Below are 27,867 nucleotides of genomic sequence, written 5' to 3'. Positions count from 1 at the left end.
CGTGATGCACGAGGGGATTCATGCGGCAGCGGGGCGCGCGTCAATGCGGGGAGCATATTGATTACTCTTAACTGCCGAGCGCAAGAGCAAAGCCTCCCGGCCGTGCACGCCTGCCTGCCGTGCGCATCTCATTGCTCCTGGCATTACTCAAGTATTGAGATCCTGGCTTCTTCATCTACAGATAAAAAATACCATTTTTATCTTTACTATTCAAGGTTTAGTATCTATCTGATACTTAGGGAGAGTGAATGAAAACCTCTGGCTCATGCTCACTGCCTGGCACAGAAGCAGCTTATTGCTATAATTAGCTTTAGCTCACACGCTAGCAGGCATGCACATATTGCCTTAGAAGCAGCTAAGTCTTAAACCTGAGCATCTAGTTCTATCTAGTTAATGTGTACTAAGTGAAATGGCTGCCCATAAATTGGCAGCTTCACTTGTAGACTCCTGTCCAAATGTCTCTAAGCCACTATTTCACACAGATAATATTGATGAAGTGGTTCTCTGCAATTCACTAAGCAGTCCTTAAAAGCATCATAGGTGAGAAGGGGAGTTGAGCGCAGGGTCTGCAGAAGCTGCGCAGCCTCAATACACAAGCAGCATGGGAACAGTGAGCTGGGCAACCTGGACACATCACAGCAGCATCCATCTCTTGGGAATTTCTTTCAAATGACTCAAGGTAACAAAGATATGACTGAAACTTCATTGATGAATTAAAATAATTCCTGTGACTTAAAAGAATCATAATGAATATATTTTTTAAAGTAATAGGCTTTTATTTTTCTTTTTCTCTCCAGGTATCTTCAACTCAAAACTTCAGCTGAATTCTCTGGAGATCCTGACAGAAGGGATCAGGTGAAAAGGGTGAAAGTCTGAAAAATCCATCAATACTTCCAAAGCACTATAAAGATTTACCAAAGCATTTTAAAGCCTGAACATGCTAAGTACACAGAGAGTCAAGCTCATTCAACCTCTACAGTCTTTTGCCCCATAGAACTGTGATTATTTCCTAACAGTGACCAGCAGAGTACTTGAATCTTCTATATGACTTTTTTTCCACTACTAGTATACCTCAGAATACAGCAGTGCCTATCAGCAGTTTAAGCAGCATTAATTTAATAATATCCCGTATCTAGCCCTCTCACACCTTTCTGAACAATTTATGAACTTTCAAAAAATGCCACAGTTCAAAACATCACTGGATGATCAAATACTGGAAATGCAGCTGAAGTAGATGCTGATTAAAGTCCTATAAAAATAGTGTGGCAAATTTAAGTGGGTTGTTTCCCTATCAACTTCTTTCCTCATGCATCTCAGGAAGCTTTCATTTGAGTTTGTATGCAGTGTCGTGTCTACAAGGACTACACTATTTCAAAGTAGCTGCTCTTTTACTTTGAACAGAGAAAAACATTTTAACAGCTGCCGCAGTGAGAGATACTATCTACCTGCTTAGCTAATCCATCTATCCTTAACCTGAGCAGAAAAGCCACAGTGACACAGCAAACTACTTACTAGCGCTTCAGAGAGTCCATTCAGGATTAGCAGGGGCTGAAATGCCCTGTGCCTCCGATCAGAAGATTTACTCCCCGCAGCGTTCAGACAGTTGGTCCCATGAAGGCCACGAGGCGGCTGCGTTAAGGGGTGGCCCTGCACGGACACAAACAGCTTGTCAGCGCCAGCCAAAGAGGCGGGCCGGCCGGCGGCCACCCTGCGAGCCAGATCAGCCTGCGCGCAGCCGGGCTGCTCCTGCCAGATACCGCCCCTCGTTCCCGAGCGGGCACCCGCAGGAGCTGCCTGCAGGGACACAGGTCTCGTTTGCTGCTAAGCAGCAAAACGGTGACAGCGGAAGGAATACACCATCACTAAGCGACCCCAGGGAAAGCACATGCTTGCTGCACATATATGTAAGTGCTGTTACAAAGCCCCCAGGCATCACAGATGCATAGATGGGCTTTAAGGTCAACAAAAAAAAAATACTGTGAATTAAGATCAGCACATATCCACTGTAAGGAAGTTTCCCCTGCAAGGTCTTTCACCTTTTTTTTCTTATCCTCATCCTCATTAACAGAGGCACTTTGCTTCCCACAGCAGACTTTTCTTACGTGTTGTCTGTCACAACTACCTTACCCTGACCTTCTGGACCAGGGCCCTTCACTAGTCCCAGTACAGCTACTTCCCTTTGCTAACTGCTTCTTTCAGTCCTGCTCTCCTGCAAATCACAGACATCTTAGGCACCTCAGGGTGAGTTTTTTGTGAAACAGCCAAGCTGATCTAGCAAATTATTGCTGCCAAAAGTGGCAGTTCAGGGTCTCCTCTCTCCTCATGCCCCACTGCCATTTCATGGGGAGGTAACAGCACAGAATTGAGTAGTTGTAGCCATCTCTACAAAGAGATAAGACATACTGCACACTGTGATACTCCCTGAAATTTAAAGATTTAAGGTACTCCTTATCTTGCCACAGCCACAGAAATTAATCTGTGATCCCACCTGCCTCCCCATATTCCCATCTCCTTTGTTGTTTGGACTGAATTGTTCCCAGTTAATTGAATGTGCTGCTTACAGCTGCTGATCTCATTTCATCCCAGCTCTGTCCTACTTACTTATTCTTCCAGTTTGGCTGCCTGGCCTGCCTGCCACCAAAATCAGACTCATCAAGTCTCTTACAGCAGCTCTCTGGATAAATATCATGTTTTGTACTTAGGCCTCATCTTCAAGCTCATTTCAGCTTTGGAAATAATGAAGATTTTCTTTAAAACTCAAACTCGTGTTGTTTGTTTGTTTTCACTGTTTTTTACTCTCCTCTGATTAATTTTTCTCTCAGCATCTACATCTTCCTCCCTCACACTCCCAAGGCAGCCTACCCTCATCTTTTCTCCCTTTACATGCTCTGTTTGCTTGTTCAGACTCCTGTAGGACTATTATGTAAATAATTTATAGCTGTAGCTTTCAATAAGATTATTTTTCTTTTTTGCTTTCCTCTGATTCCTTATTTTAGCCTTTGTTTTAGGCACATTGCATTAATTGCCTTAACAGCTCCTAATTTTAAGATGCTTTTCTGGGTGCAAATTCATGCAATCCCATCACACCGCATCCTTTAACCGCCCTTAGTCTTGGCACAAGCCCTTTCCCTCCTTTACTGGAGCCAGCGGGAGCAGAGCCCCCCGCGGAAGCAGACGCCGACAGACACTCGGAGGTCGTCGTTCCGAGGGCCGTCGCCGCAGGACGCCCCGCTCGGCCGCGCGCAGGCTCTGCTGCGCAGCGACGCGCACCCCACACGGCCCTCGCCTTAACGATGTCCGAGGCGGCACTGCGAGCAGAGCAGAGGGAGTCATCAGCTGCCGCCTGAGTGTAACCCACACTGCTTGTGCTTTTATCCAGGCTTCCCGCTCCGTTAACCCTATACTGTCCACACTAAGAGCATCGCTATTTTGCTACAGCTGTTTTTTTTTTCTTCTAGCATTTCTAAAATCCAAATCTCTGCTCAGACCTATCTCTGACACTTACCCTCACTGCCGAGCTTGGATCTTGCTCCCCATGCACCTGCACTGTTCTCCCCTCCTCCTCAGGACATTCAGCAACTGAGGTCATCTTTTGTTCCCTCCCCAAGCACATTGCCCACACACCCATGAAAACCAAGCTTTCTTGTTCTGAGCTGCAAGGCCTTTTCAGGCTTTCTCCTTTCCTATTGATGAGCTCCCACGGCTCTCTTCATCACAAGGCCTGTCTTTTCAGCCTACTTCTCTCTTCCTATAAAGCCCTCTTTTTTCCCCATCTCATCCTGTATGCACGCAATGCACTGCCTGATCAAATCAAGACATTTATTCCCTTTTCCACAATCTATAACTATCACAAAATACAGAAAATGTGTGAGAATGAGGGTGAGGAGCAGTAGAAAAATGCATGACAAGTCACAACAGAAAGATGTTCCATCTGCATGAATAGATTATATGTGCTTTTCTATCAATCACATGCCATATGTTATGCACCCTTACATTTGAGACAGGCTAGCCATCAAAATTCCTTGATGGATATGAATTAAGTGCCTGCATGTGAAATTGTGAAGAGGGCCTGAACTACTATGAAAAGACTGTTTGTAGATGCACAAGAAAGAAAGCTGGCTATTGCATCTCCGATTCCCATGGCAATGTAAGATGCTAATTCAGTGTAGCCACCAGCAAACAAAAGAGAGCAAGAATGAGCTGATTTAGGGGACTAGGCTGAAAAGGCACACTTTAAACAAAGTCACCATGGGTACAACTCCTGTGACTCTGCTCAAAGACTTATGCCAAGGATGAAGTTGCCTCTTTGTCCTTAAGCCTTGCATGACCCATGGAAATTGTGACTAGCACTGCCAAGGATGCAAACCCAAGTGCTATCTGTGAGGGAGCCTTCACAAGATCACCAGCCTGGTTTAAAAGCTCTGTTTTTTTTTTTTTTTTTTTTTTTTTTTTTTAACCAAAAGGGTGGTCCTGCCCACCCCTTTCCCCTGCACATGCCTTGTCCTCTCCCTTACACATGCTCCAGGAAGGGCAGGAAGGCTCAGAGAGCCAATTCAAATTGCCGGCTGGATTTTCCAGACAAGCCGATGATGTGACTCGGGTGTCAAACTGCACAGGGAAGCAGTGAACACATACAGCTGGAAACAAGAGAGCAAAAGAGGTGGGGATTGGGATCACCCCTTTCTTTTTCTAAAGCAGCAAGCTAGCTGTCATCACCAGAAACCTCAGTCCATTCTGTGGTAGAACCTAAGACCATGACCACCAAAACCACACCACTCTCAAATGCAAGGTCCCAAAATCTCCTGTGGCCTCAGGTTTTATTTCCAAGCACTGAAATGTTTTATTAAAATATATTTTCCAGTGGAAAGTGAGATTCTGTTTTAATTAAATGCAAATTTCTGAAAATACAGTAATTGGAGTTTCCAGGAATGGGGAATGATTTTTATGGGTAAAAAAAAAGAAACACTTAATTTCTTTTTACAGTTAAAGATAAAGGTTATGTTAGGAATCACCACTTTGCCTTCATGCTGTTCTGCAAGCTCTAAAAGGCAGCCTCTAGACTGTGCCCTTAGTTAGGGCCATCCATGTGGCTGTCTTCTATTATCAACTCTTTGCTTAACAAAACTTCTTTTGCCTTTCTGTGGCCCCAGCCTAGCCTCACTCTCCGCTTTCCAAAACAGAATCCCAGTCTGATCCCATTTGCTAGCCCCCTGGAGAGGCTAACTGGGGAACCCAGGGCCTCTCAAGGCTCAGCCCAACCAGTGGCGCCTTGGCAGGCGGGAGACACCTGGCACTTCTGCAGCAACAGCAGCAGACCCTGCAACACGCAGGAGGTTCCTGCATGTTCTACTGGCCTGGTTTCAATTATCAAGCAGGTCACAAGTTATTACCAGAAAAAACAAGCTCAAGCAACTAAAGAATCTGGATAGTTACAAAAGGGAAACTTCTTTTAGAGAATGTAGAGGATTTTTTTTCTTGCTTAAGAAATCAAAACACAAATGGCAAAGACAGCAAGGGCAGAGATCATGTGCAGATGTAGTGCACCAACATACTAGGCTGCAATCAATGGGAACTTGGGCTTAATCCCAGTTTAGACCATGTGCATTTTGAACTTTGAGCTCTTGGACCATTTCCTAATTAGAGAGCAAGCAATGCACTGTGGAAATATTTAACCCTTTTATAGTGCTTCCCAGGAGCAAGTGCTTAAAGACTCTAGGAATGTGCCTGAACACTGGAGGCCACATCCAACTGCAGGAAACATCCCTGGGCTCCAAGAAGTTTAGCAAAACCACAGCCATCTCCCCCATCCCACCAGCTCTCCTTCTAGAACCTCCCTCTGTTCAGGGCTTTCCATGTCCCCTTGTCAGTAAGGCCACACCAGGGATCGGATCAAAACAGAGATACTCACCTGGAACTTGATAGTGTAAATAATGCCACAGGGCCCAGCTTGGCTCTCTACTTTGCAGCCACGAAGCAGCAGACTATCATAACAAGTCTAATTGCACCCCAGGATATACGCATAGCCATATACGCAAAGTATTCATAACATAATGGGCATGGAAAGAGACAAGGGTTAGACAGCCTATGTATATCAACAACTGACAATTTCTACACTGTCACTGGGTTTCTAGATAAGCCATTTCAGCTTTTATATCTCTCTCAAGTGGCAATATTATCTCTTACCTATTCCACACAACTACTACTGTGTGGATACATTTACACCACTTTGAAGTCCTACCACTGATGAGACAATTTGCTATTTCTTGCATCCTCTATTTGATAAATGCAGCCTTCTAGAGCCAATAACTAGTTACTATTTTCACAGTTACACAATAACCAGTCAGAAGTTCCTCCCCGCCACTGCACCCCAAGAACTTGGTGGATGATTTAATTCTTCTAATTTGAACTTTCTACAATTTACTGGGATGCCAACAGGAGTTGGGAATTTCAGTGCATTGAAAATTAAAATTGGAGAGCAGGCCATAAGCATCTCTACTCCATTCAGATCAACTGATTCAGTTTTTCTGTAAATTCTCTAATTTTTCCTGTGCCCCTCCTTCTCATCAATCATTCCAAACATAACACAAATACACTAACAGAAAGAGAGGCATGTACTTGGGTAATGATTAATTTTGGGGATGGGGAGCCCAGCATATCTACAAGATGAAATTCTCCCTCCACCAGTTCACCCTTGAATTTCATTCAGTCCCCTATCCAGGTTTAAGGATGACTTGTTCCTCCCTTTGAAATTAAATAAAATAATAATAATGCTGAAACACCCCCTGGCTCTGATTTGGTTTAGAGATCACAAAATTATTTTAGAAGGGCAAATTATTTTGCCTTTAGAACAGAGCTATATTCAGAGCATCAGATACTCCGAAAAGGAGCCACCAACACCAGTAACACCTATCCTCAAGTGGCACAAGATGACTTGTCTCCACAAAATACTTTTCTAAATAATAGTATAAACATTCCTAGCAGTAGCTTTGAAACAGACAAGCTGGCATGGAAAAAACATGCCACAGCCCACCTGAGGCAGGATCTCTGCACCATGGCCTTAGTTAAATCAGCTTTCCCAGTTCCTTACACTTCTGAGGCGATGTCTGTGGTGAGCAAAGAGCTCAAGGGAGATATTCAGAGGAGCCCTTTATGAAGACCTTGCCATCATATAACAAAAAGGTTTGATTAATAACAGGGCTGCCCTCCAGAGAGCCATGACTTCTGCTCCCATTTTAACTCTTCTTGTACTGAACTCAGCAGTAAATACCCCATTTGCTTCTGTGGCACAGGACCAAACCTCTGCATCGGCAAGAGCAAAGGATGCTCAGATACCAGGAGCTATTAACCCATCACTTAGATTAGCAATGCAGTGACCTTGATGCAAAGCAAGCACTTTAATATGCACTTTCCTTCTAAGCACAGGAGTGCTCCTGCTGATTTCACTGTCACATCAATGAGGTCAGCCATGGATTTAGCAGAAACGGGGAGGAATTAACTCGCCCTCACACACTCTTCCTCTGAGGAGTGGCCAGAGCACCCGCACCGCCCCTTGCAGATGCGGCTGGTTCGCGCACCCCTCCCGCTCCCAGCATGGACCCGCCACCCAGCTCTCCTTCAAGGGGATCACCCCAGCTTTTTACATCTGCTCAAGCAGGAGGGGGAACCATCAAGGAAATGCTACTCCCAGCTTTACGTATAGAACTCACTCCCACTTGGTAAGTCAAGAGAAAGTAGGCTAGTTACCTACATGTGGAAAAACTTAAATAATTTAATCACCTGAAATTTAACTGCCAAGGCACAAAGGTTGGAATCATCCAGTTGAAGGAACAAATGCTTTTCAAGACAGTGGTGTGTGCTTACAGAAGACCCCAGGTCTGTGTGTTCATTATTCTCATACAACTGGCTAATATGAGAGAATTTTGAAGAGTTCAGTGTGTTCAAGTTAGGCTCCTTATCATAGAATCATAAAATCATAGAATGCTTAAGATTGGAAGGGACCTCTAGAGGTCATCATCTAGTCCAACCCCCCTGCACACACAGGGCACACCTAGAGCACGTGGCACAGGACTGCGTCCAAGCGGGTTTGGAAGATCTCCAGAGAAGGAGACTCCACAACCTCTCTGGGCAGCCTGTTCCAGGGCTCTGGCACCCTCACTGTTCAGAAATTTTTCCTTAAGTTCCTGTGGAACTTCTGGTGTTTCAGTTTGTGGCCATTACCTCTAGTTCTGTTGGTGGCCACTGCTGAAAAGAGGCCAGCACCATCCTCCTCACTGCCTCCCTTGAGGTACTTATAGACACTGATTAGGTCCCCTCTCAGCCTTTTCTTCTCCAGGCTGAACAGGCATGATAACCAAAGTCTATAAAATCAGGGCCAGGCTAGTTTGCCAAGCATAGCCTTTGTTGTAGAGATCTGAACAGCAGGAGAGAAGAAAAAGGAGCTTAATATCAAAAGACATTACAGTATTTAGGCAGGTAAGAGAATCCAATGAAAATCTATATGTCCCTTGATCCACGTACCATATGGCTAAAGCTGTCATGTAACTCAGACCAAACCACCAGCCACCTAGATTTAATTATGCCATAGCATTTTATAGCAGCCTAAGGAAAATGCAGTACAGGTCAAAACACTCCCAGAGTAACTCCTCAGACGCTGGTTAGAAACAGAGCAGAGCGCATCAGCAGGCTGATCGTGCAAGTGTTTCCGTTAAAGGCAAGGACGAGCAGCAAGCCCCTAGACAAAGGGATTGCTGCCGAAGGAAAGCAGCAGTTCTACTACCCCACGCCACACAGCCCTTTCAGTTCAGGCAGAACTACTAGGATAGGTTTTCTGAATATATGCAGAAAAAGAAAAAAGTAAAATCTTTTTATAGTAATATCAAATCAGTTCCACTTCCATTTGCTTTTTGTCACTAGTTTTTACCTGCTATCAAAGAAAAATCAACATTTCTATAGCATTCAGTCTTCCCAGTGCTCCATAGGTAATGGATATGCTGCCTCCCACTCAAACCAGGCCTCCCTCATTTATGTTAAACAGGCCCAGCTGCCTGATGCAACCCAGTTCCCCACCCTGGCCTTCATGATGACCCTGTCTACAATGTGGATTAAAATATAGCCCACAGAGCGCTGTTTTATTTGCATGCAAGGAACAAAGACGTTTGTGAGGCGACACTGCATAGAAGCAGCACTGTCTCTGCCCTGCATTTGGATGAACAGTGGGCCTTGAAAATGTCTGTGTATTTGTTTGTCTATTTGTCAAGATCAGCAGTGTGGCCTGCCTAAAGGAGGCTTCTTGCTCTGAATTGACCATTGTTAGCTCTTGATTGTCACCAGAAAGATTTCAGAGAGCTCAGATCAGAAGGATGCTCTGACAAGACACAGAACTACGCAATTGCTTGAATAAATGAAGATATCTTTAAAAATCTATTTCTCCATCATGGTGATGAGGAGAACTTTGTTCTCACTGGCATCCCCTGACATCATGACACTTAAAACATACGTGAATCCCTTGATATTCCAGAGCAATCTACACAGCATGTTGTTTAAAGATGACAAATGACAAAGTGCACATAATTCAGAGCAACAAGACACAAGCACCTGTTAACAGAGTGCAGCTCCAGGAAAACTTACAAAGGGAGTGTTTGCAGATTTAGGATTCTGTTCAGCTTCTCAATAAGCCAAAGATTTATATTTTCCTGTTAGCATTTCCATAAATGAAATGAAGAGGTATGGACAAATCTTCCTTTGCCATCTCCAGTAATTTTAGTTTCCACAGCAAGCTTCAATGACACTTTTCAGAACAGGAAGAACCCACAGAGACTTAATACCATCCTCAACAGCATGAATCACCATTCACATTTCTTTTGAGAAATCTTATCACAGCCAGACTAAGAAAACTGTCACTTGAAGCTATTGAATGTCATGATACCTGCTCAAAGTAGCATATTTTTCCTTGTTTGTTGCACATTTTTAGTTTATTTTGATAGCAACATTTGTAAGCATGATAATCTCATTTCTGTATTAAAAGATCCTGCTTTCAGCAGTTAATAAACTGCCTATCTTTAGTAGGTGGGGTGAATTTTTGTGCTAGATGTTTGCCTTATTAAAAAAATTCAAACAAAAACAAAATCATGCAGTTATTCTCAAGAATAAGGTTAAGGAAAAAAGCGCGTTGCATAAAAGTACTCTGGTGTCTTTTCTGAGAACCACCCAAAATTCTATGCTTTGTAGCAAGATCCTGAACATTAATCAATAGGGAGAAACTTTATTCCAAAATCTGTTTTTAAAACATATCAACTTACATACTAATTTCACTGCATCCTAACGCATAAATTTGTAGATATGTTTTAGACCTTGTTACTATCTTTAGTCACATTAACAGCATTGATTAATATTTGAAGTAAGCCTGCTCTGGACTGCTAACTTTTGACACCAATTAAAGACTTCTGTCCTTATTGCATAAGCAGTTAATGAGTTAAATCCCAATTTTCTTTTTTCTCTCCAAAGCAATTCTACAAAACATAACAACTACTGTAGGGATTAAATAGTTAATGCAGAGTATACTAATAGACTGGTCAACACTTAATCTCAAAGTGCAAGGACTCTTGATAAATGGCATGACAGGAGGCTCTGCATGCAGGGGTTGCCTATCTGCAAGGACTCCTGATAAATGGCATGCCAGGATGTTCTGCATGGAGGGGTTGCTTATCCAGATGTTCCAGTCAGCAAAAAAATACAGTTAACATTGACGTGAAAACAAAACAGGAAAACGGGAGGGGGAACATTCTTGGGGTGGGAAGGGTATAAAAGCACGGAGTGCGAGGTGGCCGGGGTCCGTGGTGTAACCCCTGCGTGGGAAAAGCCCGGACCCCAGCTGGCTGGTAATACTTATTATCTTTCTCCTATCATTAAAAGCATAACATATCGATGGTGTTTGCCTCTCTTCCTCGATTCGAAAAACGGACCCAACATCTGGGGGCTCGTCCGGGATTCGAATCCGAGAGAGAAAGAAATAGAGAAAGATAATTAGACAAGGGAGGCCTCAGGGGGTGGGCCGACAGTAATCCAGCTGGATTCCTGAAGGATAATCGGCTGGAGTCCGAGGGAGACGTCCCTCAGACTCCCAGGAAAGGGAAGGGTGGTTGGTTGGGTATACCGTTTCTCCTCGACGAAGGGAGACCGGTTTGGGAAGGGAGAATTTTGTTAATAATTGCCCTTACTGGTTTACTGGCAGTTGTATTAATTTTGGTTTTAAGTGACAAGCTTGATACCATGGGACAGGGGAAATCCACTCCTTTGTCATTAATGTTAAATCATTTTGGATATGTTAAGCATCGGGCACATGATTTATCTGTAGAAGTGTATAAAAACCGATGGGAGGTATTTTGTACAAGTGAGTGGCCAAGTTTTGACGTAGGCTGGCCGAGAGAGGGAAGTTTAGATTTAGAATTGGTACGGAAAGTAAAAGAGATAATAATGAGACCTGGGTCGGAAGGGCACCCAGATCAATTTCCATATATAATCACCTGGGAGGATTTGGTTTTGCATCCACCCCCATGGTTGAAACCTTTTGTGGGGGGGGATAGAAAGAACGAAAAAGTTGATATTTATGTAATGAAAAAGGAAAGGAAAAAGCCGGTATTATCAGATTCGACTTTATATCCAGAAATATTGGATGAAGAAAGTGGGCATAATCCCCCCCCTTACGCACCTCCACCCGAGGCACGAAGGGAGGTGAGTAGTAGTGATCAAAGGAGGGAGGGAGGGGAAGGCAGGGGCCCAGCGTTTGGGACTCGATTGCACCAAAGGGGAGACGAGGGAGGTGTGTCAAGCACCTCTCAAGCTTTCCCAGTTATAATAATTGGAACAACAGGGCCTCAGGGACAGCGTACGTATCAATACTGGCCATTCTCTTCTACTGACTTGTATAATTGGAAAAGTCAAAATCCCTCTTTTTCCGAGAAGCCGAGAGCATTGGTTGATTTATTAGAATCCATCCTGTTCACACATAACCCTACCTGGGATGACTGTCAGCAGCTTTTAAAAGTGTTGTTCACAACCGAAGAGCGTGAGAGGATCCTGACCGAGGCACGAAAGTTGGTGCCGGGAGAGGACGGGAGACCCACCGTGCAGCAGAACCTTATCGATGAGGGATTCCCGTTGGTAAGACCGCCGTGGGATTTTGAGCAACCCGAAGGTAGGGAGCGTCTCCGAACATACCAGCAAACATTGATGGCAGGGTTGCGGGCGGCGGCGCGTGACTTTGCTAAAGTAAATGCTGTCAGGCAGGAAGCCGAAGAAACCCCTGCTGCTTTCTTAGAAAGGATATTAGAGGCGTTTAGACAATTTACTCTTCTGGACCCTATGAAGGAAGAAAATCAGGCAGCTGTCATCTTGGCATTTGTAAATCAAGCTGCCCCGGATATAAGAAAGAAATTGCAAAAGATTTATAGATTGGGGGAACAAACTATACAGGATCTTTTAAAGGTTGCGGAAAAGGTGTATAATAACAGGGAAACTCCAGAAGAAAAGCAGGAGAGAATGAGAAGGGAAGATCGGAGACACCAAAGGGAAATGGCTAGAATATTTTTTGAAGCAGGAGAAAAGTCAGGGTGGCAAAGAAGGGGACTGCCACCCCCCAGAGGAGTTGGGGAACGGTTAGGAAGTGATCAATGTGCAATCTGCAAAAAGAAAGGACATTGGAAAAATGAGTGTCCGCAAAAAGGAGAAAGGGGGCCACCTAGAGTACTGGTGGCAAATGAAGACAGTGACTGAAGGGGCCGGAGCTCGGAACCCTTCCCAGAGTCTTGGATAGAATTAGAAATGGAAGGGAAACATGTAAAATTTCTGGTAGATACAGGGGCCGAATACTCAGTGGTAAATGAAGCAGCGGGGAAGCTATCGACAAAGAAAACTCGAGTACGAGGGGTAAATGGGAGTAAGGTGTATCGGTAGACATCAGAAAGGAAAGTAGATGTAGCTAATAGACAGATCACGCACTCTTTCTTGTATATACCGAAGAGTCCAGTACCATTAATGGGCCGGGATCTCCTAACTAAACTAGGGGTAAGGATATATTTTGAGGATGATAGAATGAAAATCAATGACTGGGAAGGACGACCGATACAGGTCCTGACTGTTAGATTAGAGGACAAATACGGACTGTATGAAGAGAGGAAGGAAGAAATTGGACCAGAAACTCAAAAATGAATGAGGGAAATCCCAGAAGTATGGGCAGAGAATTCGGGAGTAGGAGAAGTTAAAGGGAAAATTCCTCTGGTCGTGGAATTGAAACCAGGAGCTCCCCCGATTAGGGCTAGACAGTACCCAATGACCCCTGAAGCTCAACAAGGAATAGCAAAGCATATTAAAAGGTTACTGGAAGCTGGCATTCTGTGTAAATGCAAATCTCCTTGGAATACTCCTCTACTGCCAGTAAAGAAGCCCGGAGGAGATTTCAGGCCAGTTCAAGATTTGGGAGAAGTTAACAAAAGAGTGGAGGATGTGCATCCTACGGTCCCGAATCCATATACTCTGTTAAGTACAATGCCACCAGATATGGGGTGGTATACGGTTTTAGACTTAAAGGATGCATTTTTTTTTTACCATCCCCCTGACGGAACAGAGCCAGGCAGTGTTTGCTTTTGAATGGGAAGATCCCGAGAGCAGATACAAGGGTCAGTTAACTGGGATCCGATTACCACAAGGGTTCAAAAATTCACCGACTTTATTTAATGAAATACTGCAAGAAGATTTGAGTGATTTCAGGAGACAGAATCCAGACATAAAATTGTTTCAGTATGTGGACGATTTACTGCTAGCAGCAAGAACTAAAGAGGACTGTGAAAAAAGGTACGAGGATGTTGTTGCAAGAATTGAATAAACTAGGATATCGATTAAGTGCTAAGAAAGCTCAGCTACGTAGTCCAGAAGTCATGTATCTGGGATTCAAAATACGGGATGGTAGATGGCTGACTGATGCCATGAAAGAGACTGTTCTCCGAATACAGGAACCAAAATCTCCTAGAGAGGTCTGAGAATTTTTGGGGACGGTGGGATACTGCCGCTTGTGGATTCCTGGGTTTGCAGAAATAGCAAAGCCCCTCTATGAAGTGAGTCGAGAAAAGCCGGACTGGCAATGGACTGAAACTATGAAAATCCTTTGAGAAACTAAGGTTGACTCTGTTAAAGGCTCCTGCACTGGCACTCCCTGATCCAACTAAAGACTTCCATTTATACGTAAGTGCAAAGGCAGGGATTGCTAAGGGGGTGTTAAGGCAGAAACAAGGTCCTTGGGAAAGAGTCATCGCGTACTTATCCAAGAAGCTAGATCCAGTCGCAGCAGGGTGGCCCTCGTGTCTTAGAATTATTGCAGCCGTGGCGTTAACGGTTAAGGACACAGACAAACTCACGTTTGGGCAAAGGCTGTATGTAACGACTCCTCATTACGCAGAGGCATTACTCAAACAGCCGCCTGAAAGATGGATAACAAATACTAGGCTGACTCATTACCAAGCCTTGCTTTTAAACCCAGAAAGAATTATGTATACATCCCCAATGACTTTGAATCCAGCCACTCTCCTACCTAACCCAGAGTATGAAATACCTATGCATAATTGTCAGGTGTTAGCTGAAACTACGACAGTGCGGGAAGATTTGAAGGATGAGCCGCTGCAAGGAGGAAAAGTGTGGTTTACAGATGGAAGTAGCTTGGTCAAGCAAGGAAAAAGAAGGGCGGGAGCTGCAGTGGTAAATCAGAAAGGAGAAGTAGTTTGGAGCCAGCGTTTACCAGACAGCACTTCGGCTCAGAGAGCGGAACTGATAGCCTTGGCTAAGGCATTAGAAATGGCAGAAGGAGAGCGAGTGACAATTTATACAGATAGTCGCTACGCATATGGGACAGTGCATATACACGGAGCAATATACAGAGAAAGGGGATTTCTCACCTCTACAGGAAAAGAGACCCGAAACAAAGAAGAGGTTTTGCACTTATTATCAGCTTTACAGAAACCTAAAGCAGTGGCAATTATGCATACCTTAGGACATCAGAAGAAAACTGATGCAATAAGCAGAGGGAATGCAGTCGCAGATAGTGCAGCCCAGCAAGCCGCGTTAGAAGGACAAATACAAAAGGTACTAGCGCTGACCCACAACATGTTAAGAGAAGATGTGGAAATTGGGGAGGATGAATACACCTCGGAGGAGAGGGAATGCATCCAACAGTTGCAGAAGAACAAGGTGCTGGAGGAGGATATTACGATACAGGAGGAAGAATGTTAATTCCCAAGCAAATGGGACAGAGGATGGCGCAGCAGTTGCATAGCACCACGCACTTGGGGGAAAGAAAAATGGGACTGTTAACAGAAAAGTTCGGGTTGAGATTCCAAGATCAGAGGAAAATATTAAGAGGGATAACAGAAGGGTGTCAAGCATGCCAGGAAATGAAGCCATCGAGGGTCAGAAAGGTGCATGAAGGTATAAGGGAAAGAGGTGGTGAACCTGGAAGGCATTGGGAGGTAGATTTTAGAGAGATAAGACCAGGTAAATATGGGTATAGATGTTTATTGCTATCAGTAGACACATTTTCGGGGTGGGTGGAGGCCTTCCCCACTAAATGAAAAACAGCCCAGGTGGTAGCAAAAATACTTTTGAAAGAAATAATCCCCAGGTATAGGATACCGGTGAGCATTGGGTCTGATAATGGACCAGCTTTTGTGGCAAGGATTACACAGGAATTAGCCCGAGCGCTGGGAACAAACTGGAAATTGCATTGCACCTATAATCCTCAAAGCTCGGGTCAGGTAGAAAGGATGAACAGAACTTTAAAGGAAACCCTTGCTAAGTTAGTAAAAGAGACTGGAGAGAACTGGGTGACAATGCTACCTTTTGTCCTTTACCAGGCCCGGATAACTCCATATGTATTAGAATTTACACCATTTGAAATAATGTTTGGGACCCTGCCCCCAGTATATCCACTAGATATAAGGAGAGGAATAAGTAAGAATTCAGGAGTGGGGAAAGAAACACAAATCTTAAAAGAAATACAAGATGAATTATTCCCATTACTACGAAATTGGTATAAAAGAAATCAGAAGGGGTCAGAAATAGATATCGAACCTGGGGATTGGGTGTGGGTGAAGAGGCATAACCCAAAAACGTTAGAAAGTAGATAGAAGGGGCCCTATGTAGTAATATTAGTAACACCCACTGCCGTTAAGGTTGATGGAATAGGACCTTGGATTCACCATTCCCACGTCTGGAAGTTGAACAAAGAGCAGAAGAAAGCAGAGGAGTGGGAGGTCCAAAGGAATAATTTCAATTTCAAAAGATTGTTGCTAAGAAAAATGTACAGTAGCACAATTTGGGTGATTATGGTCCTGTCAATTACTATTTTGAAGTGTTCTGATGGAATATATAAAATAGAGGAGAGAAATAATATGTGGGTGACTTGGGCAAATACAACAGGGAATCAGGAATTCTGCCTGTCCCTCACCACCGCTAATAACCCATTCAGAACTTGTTTGTTTGGGAAGCCAGAATTTGATGAAGATAGTTTTAAAAAAAGTAACTATGGGAAATTGTTCAGGGGTAGTAAATGTCTCGGAATGTGCTGTAAGGCTAATTAAGGGATTAAATACCTCATTGCCCTGCGACCCACAAGAGCTTAATTTAATGGGAGCCCAGGCGATCGGAAATAGTTCTGATAATTGGACCCAAACATGTTTTATGTTTGGGGGCAAGTTTTTTTGGAGAAAAGGGAGGAGTGAGACTCTTGGCACAATGGAACATTATAATTAAAGGAGGCCCTAGACCCCAATGGTGGGATGTTTTGGGTTGGACTGATATATCTCCCGACCCAATATTCGACTGGCGTAAGACCATAGGAGGAGATGGAACCTTCGGTCCCATATATGCAAACGGGACATTCTGTGGGATAAATGGGACAGTCGACAGGTTACAAGAACGGTTCCCTGCGGGATTACCCTTAGGAACATATGGGGGGATCCATCAGGACAGGTACATAATAGGACAGATTTACTATGGAATAATGGTACCGCTAAGGCCTTACCAGAGGGAGTATTTTTAATTTGTGGGGATAGAGTGTGGCAGGGAATGCCTATGAATGCCTATGGGGGACCGTGTTATTTAGGGCAACTGGAATGATAGCCCTGTCTAGAGCTAAGTTGTTAACTATGAAGCAAGAACAAAGAAGGCAGAAGCGCTCCCTTGCTTTAACACCAGAATGTGATGATAATGTACAATTAATATCTGTAACTGCGCGGGGGGGCCTTAGCTGTCTTCGTACCAGGAGCTGCAGCAGGAAACGCACTAAAGGAACTCTCGAAGTTAGTTTGCTGGAGTGAGAAGCAAGCGAATGTGACAACCGAAGTATTGGAACAACTCCCGCTCGATCAGAACAGCCTGCGACATGCACTACTACAGGATAGGGCAGCTCTAGACTTTTTGCTCCTCGCGCATGGGCATGGAAGAGTTTGAAGGACTTTGTTGTTTTAACCTGTCTGATCATAGCCAATCGATTCACCAACAATTGCGCTGGCTCAAGGATCACACTCAGAAGATAACACAGGAAAAAGGACTAATGGACGGATGGCTGGAGTCATTGTTTGGAGGGTTACCTGAGTGGATATCAGGACCGATAAAAGAAGGATTATGCATATTTGTAATTCTGTTATTGCTGTTACTATGTATCTGTATAATATGGAAATGTGTAATGGGGGTTATGGATAAAGCTACAAATCGAGTTAATTCTATGCACATAATGCTTATGCGACAAACATCAGAAGAATCGAGAAAAGATTCTCTGATATGAACAAAAGAAAAAGGGGGGAATGTAGGGATTAAATAGTTAATGTAGAGTATACTAATAGACTAGTCTATACTTAGTCCTATCTGCAAGGACTCCTGATAAATGGCATGTCAGGATGTTCTGCATGGAGGGGTTGCTTATCCAGATGTTCCAGTCAGCAATAAAATACAGATAACATTGATATGAAAGCAGAACAGGAAAATGGGAGGGGGAACATTCTTGGGGTAGGAAGGGTAAAAAAGCACAGAATGCGAGGTGGCCGGGGTCCGTGGTGTAACCCCTGCGTGGGAAAAGCCCGGACCCCAGCTAGCTGGTAATGCTTATTATCTTTCTCCTATCATTAAAAGCATAACATATCGATGGTGTTTGCCTCTTTCTCCCTCGATTCGAAAAACAGACCAAACACTACTACTTTTAAGACCAACACACCTCAAAACTTTTTGTTTAGGGAACAACTAGAATAAGTCTCTAGCTTAGATTAGACCAAACACTTCTTGTTTGTGAAAAATCTTTTCATCCCCATTCATAAGACTGCCTTCACTCTCCTGCGAGGTAGGCCTCAATCAGCAATTACAAAGAGAATATTGTTAACATGCAAGCAGATAAAAATAGAAATATCATTCCGGTAGATATTTTGTTCTAAAAAGAAACGTTTCACATATACCAAGAGACCCTCTAGAGTTGTCAGGACTGCTATCAAATTTATGTGAAAGGTTGCAAAGACGGGCGTAAATATAAGCCCTGCAGCAGAGGAAAACATTAAACAAGACACATCAAACCAATTCGAGAGACAAGACTCAGGTCACAAAGCAGTGAAGGTTTTTAATGTAAGGAAGAGTATTCCTAGGGGTGGTTCTCTCAAAACTGTACCTTTTATATTATTGCCCAATTGCAAAACACCTTCATGTCAAAGATTTCTTTTTTGCCTGTTGTACTAACACTATTCCCTCACCATTAGGGCTATTTTTTCCACTATCTAGAGATAAGCTGGCCAGCTTCAAGACCTCACGATGGACAAGTGGGCTGCAATAGGTGAGCAATAGCGGAAGGTCTTGGACCTGAAGGAGCCAGTAGAATCTGTGCAGTGAATGAATCCAAATGAATGGAAAAAAGACTCCCCCTGTCACTGTATTTCTGAGTTGGCTTTTAGCGGGATCACACTTTGTCTAGAGCAAATGAAACGGTTAACAATTGTTAGCAGCAACAATTGAGCCGTTCATTGTGCCTGCTGCAAAATGACGGATGGAGTTTCTTGTACCATTCGCACCCCAGCTGCACTCTTTATCAATTCCTCCTTCATACAAGCTGTGCTATTTGAGCATCTGTTCTAGATGGTAAGACAAACAAACTACTATGAACTTATTTGTACCCCAGGCCATTGACAGCACAGTAGAGAGACAACAACCCACTGGTGCAGGGAACTGCATTGTCAGTGTGACAAGCAGTGCTGCTCTTCTCAGTACCTACTTAAATCCAGCTCTCTAGTAAACATCTTTAGTTAAATAGATCACCAGAAGCACACAAGATTATACAGTGATGCCTTGCCAGTTCCTGCTCTGGCCACACTCACGCTTTCCTCACTGACAAATGGAAGGAAGGTGTGTTTCAAGGAAAAGACTTTCCAGAAGACAGTGTCATGGTATTTCAAGGTCTGTTACTGAAGTAGCTAAGGAATCTTTTCCAGTTCCATAAATTAGGGCTTCATAACATCAACTCTAACTTCTCCTCAGACTAATTGGCTTGGGATCAAGGAACAGAGAACTTTCTTCTGAATGCTCTCCACTACATTTGCATATGTGGTGTCCTCTGTGTGTCCAACTGTCTTCAAACAAAGAAAGACATTTTGAGAAAAAAAAACTTAAGTACAGAAACATTAAAAAAATTACCTTACACCAATGACATTAGCATTGGTGTCCCCAAGAAGATAAACTGATATTTATGGAGAAACAAAAATAACAGTATTTTGCACTGCAATCCTTCCCTGTCAATGCCAACGATGACTAAGAAATGAATGTGTGTATATATATATATATATATATATATCCAGTGAGTATTGGAAAAAAGAAGTTAGCTGCAATTACTGCTTCAGTGCATAAAAAAAATATATCAAGGTCAGAATGAAGGCAACTCATCATGAGGTCCTAGTAATTATCATGAAAATAATGGCTTCTTTTCTCAATAATAACTATTGATTCCTATAAGGCCTCTGAGGTCCATGCCCTGATATTCATTATAAGCACTATAGAAAGCTACCCATGTTAAAAGCACCACTGTTACTCACAGCATGCTCTTAAAGTATCTTCAATTTAAAATTGCATAGTGTTGATTTTGTAGATAAAAGATGACTTTGGCCATCCCACAAGACCAAACACTATGATGGTTGGAAGTCCTTTCAGGGCAAAACTTTGCCATGAGAATATGCACTATGAGTTACATTCATTTGCAGGATGAATCTTGACTCAGTGCTAACACATATATTGCCCTGGGAACTCCAAACATGCTAATATAATTTGGGTGTTAGTTGATTTAATGCTTTAACCAATTTTCAGCCTCATTGATTCACTTTTACATAGCAATTATCTAATGTCTCAGCATTAACTAATGACTAATTTAAAATCTGAGGGCAGTATATTCTGTAACAAGGCTACAACCAGCTCTGGATTCAAATTTGCCAGTAGGTCATCTCTCGATGTCAAAAGAACACAACCCCTATCCTTCTTCTTTAAAAACTAGAACCTGGCACCTAGGAGTAACCATTTCTGTGTTCTGCCAAGGCAGCCAAAGACACATATTTCCATGAAGCTTTCTATTCAAAAAAATGCAACCCTAGCTGATTCTCTGCAATGCATTCAGCACAAAAAGCTTTGCTTTCAGCCTGCAGAATGTCTTGGTTCTTAAAAAAGCCTCCTGTACAAGTGACTTCCCACTGAAGCAAAAAAGGGCATTTAACTTTTTTGAAAAACTTTTCTTGATATAGAAAGAGAGGTCCATACTTAGAAGCCTCTAAATTGAGACTAGCCATTTTTCTCTGAATGGCAAACTGCACTGCACTGATTTGGTTCTGTTTGATTTGCCATATTTAAAATTGAGCCATCACTTTCAGGAATGTTTTAAAATTAATGAGTGATAGGACAGGGTTTCTCAACCTTCCTACTAGTAATCCAGATCACTTTCAGGGATAAATTACTTTTCCTCTGACTTTCTACCATTTGGGAACCACATTACTGTCTCATTAAGAGAGATACCTGTCCTACTATTCCTGAATTAATGAGTTCCGCAAAATCCTTTCAAAGCACCAGCTTAGCCAGATTGACGAAATACTGCTTTATCCATCAAGATCAAGGTAGATTTATGATTAGCTGCATGCTTGCAAATAATCTTTCAGAGCTGTTTTATTCATTATTCCCTGTATGCAAGAAGGAAAAGACATTTGATGAGTACAATAGCCCTTCATGTCAGCATGAAGCCATAGCAGCTTGCATTTGTTTAGATTCTTACAACTGCTTTGCAGAAGAAAACAAAGGCGCTGTCAGAATACTTAATTTTTGGCAGATACTAATGCCCACTATTAATCTTGAATTATGTCACCATGAATACACAAGTTGCAGGATCAATGGACAAGGCTATATTATTGCAGAGCATAGTTTCAAACTGCAATCAACAAGAGTCAAGAAATTCAAGACAAAGCATCTTTTCAACTGCAGCTTGGTGTCCTGCGCTTCTTCAGAATTTTTATTTCTGCATATACAACTACATTTATGCTCTCCTAGTAAAATGGCACTTAGTCATTTGTACAATAGTAATTTGTACAATATAATTTACAGAAAAAATAGTTAGGCAATATTGCTCAATTATGATATGTCTATAGCCTTGCTATGTGGAGGAAGATTTAAATCAAATGAGGTATGAAAACCTTCAAAATGGAACAGTATTACAACATGTCTTCATAAATCAGAGGCTTTTGTCCAATGACTTCTAATTGCTAATTTGGTCTTAATTTAGTGTTATAAGGACTGCTACCTACTTTACACCATACCTTTCAAATAACAGGTAGCAAAAAGGGTGATGTTTATGTTTTTTCTCCTCCAAAAATCTACTTTTCAGCTGCCTTAATCATAACACGTGATCCATAATGAGTTACTGTTTGACAATCATATGCCCTGTTGTTGTGGTTTCATTCCAATAATTAGCACTGAAATTTAGATGGTATAAATAACCACAGGTAAACACATTAATAATGAATATTGCTACTCTAGTAATTAAGTTTATTATAAGTTTTATTAACTTAGCAGTTCATTATGTTAATAATAAAACAGCCTAATCATTTTAAGGTGGATCTTCATAAGTGATCTAGAACTATTTTTGTCTATTTTGGTCAGTTAATTTCAATTAATATACCTCATTAACTCAATAGCTGAACACTAACAGCCTAAGGGAGATACTGCCAACGAATCAGGAAAACAACTTTCAAATAGGGTCACGTAAGTTTTCTTGTTTAATTTAAAACAAGCCTTCAGTTCATATCTACACAGACTCTAGCACCCTCACATACAATACATTTATAACATACCACTGACATCTGTATGCTGAATTCAGATACAGAGGACAAACAAGAAAATTGGTAGATGTGTGATAAGGGGTTTGTCAGATGGACCACATATATTTGAAATACTTCCTGCTTCTTTTCCTTCTAGCTAAGTTTTAGAATAGCTGGGGCTAATATTAGGTTCGGGTTCTCTTTTGTACCTAGCTCAGTGAACTTTCAATAGCAGCAGCGTTTCCCGGGGCTATAACATGTGGAATAAAACAATAATGCCATTGCTGCAGTGAGAATTTCATATCAAATACAATGACGAAATGTTTAATGAACTGACCTCATTAACTTGCATCTGTTGATAGTCTGACACTGTACAGATTCTTAGGAAACAAACATACTGATACTCCCAAAGGCTGCGTTGCCATCCAGAGGAAACTGGACAGACTGGACAACTGAGTGGTGAAAAATCTCATGAAATTCAAGACCAAGTGCAAGGTCCTGCACCTGGGGAGGAATAACCCCAGACACCAGTACAGGATGGGGACTGACCTTCTGGAGAGCAGCTCTGCAGAGAGGGACCTGGGTGTCATGGTGGACGACAAGTTGACCATGAGGCAGCAGTGTGCCCTCGTGGCCAAGAAGGCCAATGGGATCCTGGGGTGCATTAAGAAGAGCGTCTCCAGCAGGTCGAGGGAGGTGATCCTGCCCCTCTACTCAGCCCTGGTGAGGCCGCATCTGGAGTATTGTGTCCAGTTCTGGGCTCCACAGTACAAGAGGGATGTGGAGCTGCTGGAGAGAGTCCAGCGCAGGGCCACAAGGATGATCAGGGGCCTGGAACATCTGCCCTATGAGGAGAGGCTGAGGGAGCTGGGCCTGTTCAGCCTGGAGAAGAGGAGGCTGAGAGGGGATCTGATCAGTGTCTATAAGTACCTCAAGGGAGGGAGTGAGGAGGATGGTGCTGGTCTCTTTTCAGTGGTGGCCACCGACAGAACTAGAGGTAATGGCCACAAACTGAAACACCAAAAGTTCCACAGGAACTTAAGGAAAGATTTCTTAACAGTGAGGGTGACAGAGCCCTGGAACAGGCTGCCCAGAGAGGCTGTGGAGTCTCCTTCTCTGGAGATCTTCAAAACCCGCTTGGATGCAGTCCTGTGCCACGTGCTCTAGGTGTGCCCTGTGTGTGCAGGGGGGTTGGACTACATGACCTCCAGAGGCCCTTTACAATCTTAATGATTCTATGAAACAAGTCCTGCATAACCTGATTTAAAAGAAATAACTGCTGATGAACACACTTGTTTATTTTCCTCAGATTTTCTTCTCACACAAAGTCCAGAGAGAGTAACATCTCTTATTTGCTATTCAAAATTATCAGGTGAAGATTAAATAGATTATGTCTATATGCAGATCGCTGCTTGAAGATGAACTTCCAAATCTTAACCAAGGTAGTTTTGTTGTGAATCATTATATTTCCTGGCACCTCGGTTACCTTTTGATTCCTCAACTAGATGAGCATACTGCCATTCTACCAAGCAAATTTACGTCTTAGTAAATCTTGAATTACAAAAGTGATTGTGGAAAGACAAACAAAAATCTGCAGAACACTGAAGCAAAGAAGGAAGGATTCGTTTCTACAAGATGATTATGGAATGTTTACCTGGTTCATAATTCTTCTTGAAAGGAATTGAGAGAAAACCCAGAACACTGACTAGAAAAGACCAACAGGGAAACTTGATCTTTTCTATATCCATACTAAAACAAAAGTCATCAAGGACTGCAAAGCTCTCAGCTTTAAAGAGGCAAGAGGTGAGAGGTACCCTAGGACTAGGAGTAAAGGTCACTAAAACACAGGAAATTTGTTTCCTTGCAGAGAGAACTTGGGGCAACATAAAACTGTCCCAAAAGCAATGGAGAAAAAAAAAAAGTATTGGAAAGGACTATATTCCTTTTCAGTACCTCAGTAAATGATATTGGATTTGGTACTGCTAGGCCTTGCTGTTGACAGCTCTGCAGCAGGTTCTGCCTGCACTGGCAGCACATCCGGCATTTTTCTTCAAAGTATATTTTTCTTGAACTGCAGCCAGTTGCTAACTGGCCAGACAAAACCGGACAGGCACATTCAGTGGCACAGAACCTTCCTTAGGCTACAGGTGGGGTCAACCTCATAGTAAACAGATTTTACCTGATCAACCAGGTACACTACCCAGCTTTCTCAAGCCAAACAGTTCCACAGCAGCTTAAAATATTTAGGAGTGTGGGTGGAAACAAGGCCAGCAATCTGTTTCTGCGCTGGGCTTCTGTGCTGCTTGGCAGGGGGTAAAGTTAAGAAGGGGATATTGACATCCCAGCAGGCACAGGAATGCTCAGGCTTCAGTGCCTTCAAACAAAGTTACAAAGCACCAAGCCACATAACAGCAAGTGACGCTCCTGCTCAAAGCTGCAGGAGTTGCTTAATATTTGGAAATGCCTTGCCTAAAGTGCCAGTGCATATGCTACCAGAACATCATCCTTCAGCCAGACAGGGAATTTGCCTAGGTTTCTTCCAGATCAACTTGCATTGGGAATAATACATTTGGGAAGAAAACCGGTATATGATAAAAGGAGCACCAGGAAAAACAAAAAGAATGGATTTTTTTGACATCTGTTAGGCAGATCCCAGAGCAGATATTAAATAAACTGAAAATTTTTCAGAGGTATTTTATGTCCCAAATCTTTCTGGAAGAACTTTTGACAGTATTCAGGGCATGCATGAATCATCTCTCTACATTTCAGGGACTTACGCAGGGGATTTCAATGTTTAATCTAGACAAGCAGTGGATTAACTGCTTTCAGATGAGAGTCTGCCATCTGACAACCTTTCCCTGCACACATGGCATTTGATGTCTACCATTTTAATATTTTGACATTTTTTGTGAAAGACATTGTCCTGAAAGGTCACCACTTGTCTGAGCAGTTGGCTGGCTGCCATTCAGCCCTGGGAAGCTTAGCTTCACCAGCTGTCACCAAAAATGACCATTTCCATAGCTGAGGGTCAGGGAAGCTATGAATTTTGGTTTGTGTATGAAGAAGCAAAGGAGACAAGAAGAAGAAAAGCTCCAAAACTCCTTTCAGGTGTTGCAAAGAAAATCCCCATTTCTATATAAACATCTGCAAGATGAGACCAACGTTTTGCAAAAGCAGCTTCTAAACAGATTGATCAAATATACCAAAGTTGTAAATGTGCTGTCAAGGGGGTTATACCACAAGCATGTTCACAACAGAACTTGCAGCAAAAAAATACAATATAAACACTCTCTTCCAAATCAATTCACAACAGTCACCTCAACTCTGATAACTGTATTTTTACATGGCTCAAAACTCTTTCTCCAAGAAACAACAAATTCTGTAAATAAAGCAGGCAGTGTGACAAACTCAAGCAAGCTGGCTACAGCCCACATTTCTTGTGCATTACCTGCCATGGCATTCAGCACTGATTACAGGCTCTTAGCAAAAAGCAAATTTCATTCACCATGTAGGAGCTCATCAGCTATAAACTCAATAAGATAACGACACTACAGAAGCTTTGAATTAGAAAGGCTTCAAAGAACTGTTTCTGTAGTGCTGAGACCTGCAAACACTAACAAATACCAGTTCTTTTCTGTATGATTACACTGAACCACTGAGAAACCTGCAACTTTGCTGCCTTCCGACCACCATGTTCTCCTGCCCTCCTGCTATAGCGCAGCAGAGCAGCACCCGTCCCCGGCCCCGCACGCGCTGCTCACCGTGCTGCAGTCATGGCTCCGAGGGGCTCACACACAGGCTTACCAGGCTCCCTTACGACGACAGTTTGCTTGCTCTTCTAATTATAAGGTGGGGTCGAGTTTCTTAATTAGAAGTCCAGTTCTGCATTTATGGAATTTTCAAGAATTCCAGGTGAAGAAAACATGGCAGATTTCTTTCCTACACATCCCCCAGCAGTCTATTAATGCTGAAGCAGCTTTGTCACTGTGTACCTTACATTATCTATCCTAACCAGAAAACCTTCCTCTAGAAGCACTCCCTGCATTTGCTTGGCTTCTCCCCTCACAGACGAAGTGGCAAAGAGGCTTCACAAAAAGCAGCAAACAACTGCTAACTATTTATTCTGGAAAGCTCTCATGCATCCCTTCCCCTCAGTAGCTCTTGCACTGAAAGGCAAAACACCACTGCAAAGGAATATTTCCTGTCAGAACGTTTTCAGCTTTCATCTCTCTGCTTTCTCAACCAGAACACTGAGGTAGAAACCTTAATTAGCAATCTGAAAGCAGCACACAGACAAGAAATACTTACATTTGCAATTGTATTTGCAATATTTGTTCGCTGATCCAGTGACTGGCGATTACAAAGGAGAGAAAGAGCTTTTTAGGCTGCCTTTCAAGTCCCGTAGCAGTGAAAAGCAGGCTGCTATCTGAAAGCTACTCATTTTCTATATGCTGTGTCCTACTTGCTTCCCATGTGCATACAACACAGCTGCCAGATTTAATAACCATGTCAGCCTGCTTTCCCCACAGTGCAGCACAGAGATGACAGGATGAAGATGAAGTAGCCAGCACATTAATCTGTAGTTATGGCTGCACTAAGCCTTGAATGAATGTCACAGTTTTACTGCCCTTGAAGAACAAAATAAAATAAACCAGTGCTATTGTCTGTTGAAGAAACTATGCAAAAGGATTTCAGAAATGCTAATCCTTACTTGCCCCAGTGACACTAAAATATATTAAAGAAACTGCTCATGCTTTCCCCTCAGTTAAAAAAATCTTAAATCTCAAGTTAATTTTTTAATGCACCCTCTTCTTTAGGCATCCATTTTTCCTGGGAGCATATACTTGTACCCCAAAAGAACAAAACCATTAAGTGACAAAACAAGGAATGGAAGGGAACATTTTCATACCTGTCCTGCTGATTTATTTTGGGGGGATGGAGGTGGGGAGACAAAAGGGGAAAAATCTCATTTACCATTTAAATCGTCCCAAGCACAGCTGTTCTTAGAGCACTGGTGTTCAATATTTGATGTGGTCAATCTCATCTCACTGCCAAGGTAGAGTATTTCCATGCTTCCAGCTGCAAAACCAGCTCCATGCGAGGGAAGTCAGAGCAAAGTTTGCATGACAGGAGAATGGTGTTGCTCCCACAATCAAAAGCTACAAAATAAAAATAAACCCAGAAATGTACAGTTCAATTTGTAACAACGTAGAGATGCCGCAGAGATCCTACGACATCTGTGCATGGCTTTTCCCCCTCTCTCATTTATATTCCCTTCGCTTCCCTCGGAGGCACCTGTCTCAGCAGGGAGTGGTTTCTGTGGAAACTGCAGGCAGTCAGTTTTCCCCTCAAGAAATGGTTCCCATGGCAACCTTACATAACATTTATGGCCTCGATTCTTTTTAAAAAATAACAGAACACTGAAATTCTAATTAATAAATTGGAGCTGATCTGTCTTGAGGACAAGAAATGCAGTTATTCTAAAACTATATTAGAAATGCAGGAT

General features: G+C 42.7%; 1 protein-coding gene across 5 annotated transcripts in view; it reads right to left on the bottom strand.

Moving 5' to 3' along the window:
- The window catches only part of TRIM2 (tripartite motif containing 2), a 90,373-nt gene extending 63,608 nt beyond the window's left edge, over window positions 1-26,765 (bottom strand). Inside the window, exons 1-2 of one of the 5 annotated variants that reach the window (XM_088526552.1) lie at window positions 26,670-26,765; window positions 26,123-26,300 (exon numbers count right to left, since the gene is read on the bottom strand). The gene's annotated coding sequence lies outside the window, so the exon portion shown is untranslated. Of the gene's footprint in view, window positions 1-1,512; window positions 1,594-26,122; window positions 26,554-26,669 lie in introns of those variants that run through there. The other 4 variants (XM_088526554.1, XM_088526549.1, XM_088526550.1 and 1 more) reach the window with 4 other exon arrangements.
- Window positions 26,766-27,867: the final 1,102 nt, after the last annotated feature.

The sequence above is a fragment of the Tinamus guttatus genome, unplaced genomic scaffold (genome assembly GCF_059628265.1).
Source record: "Tinamus guttatus ecotype Peru unplaced genomic scaffold, ASM5962826v1 Tinamus_guttatus_pri_ptg000247l, whole genome shotgun sequence".
In the NCBI taxonomy this organism is placed as follows: Eukaryota; Metazoa; Chordata; class Aves; order Tinamiformes; family Tinamidae; genus Tinamus; species Tinamus guttatus.
This window is presented reverse-complemented; position numbering and strand designations above follow the sequence as displayed.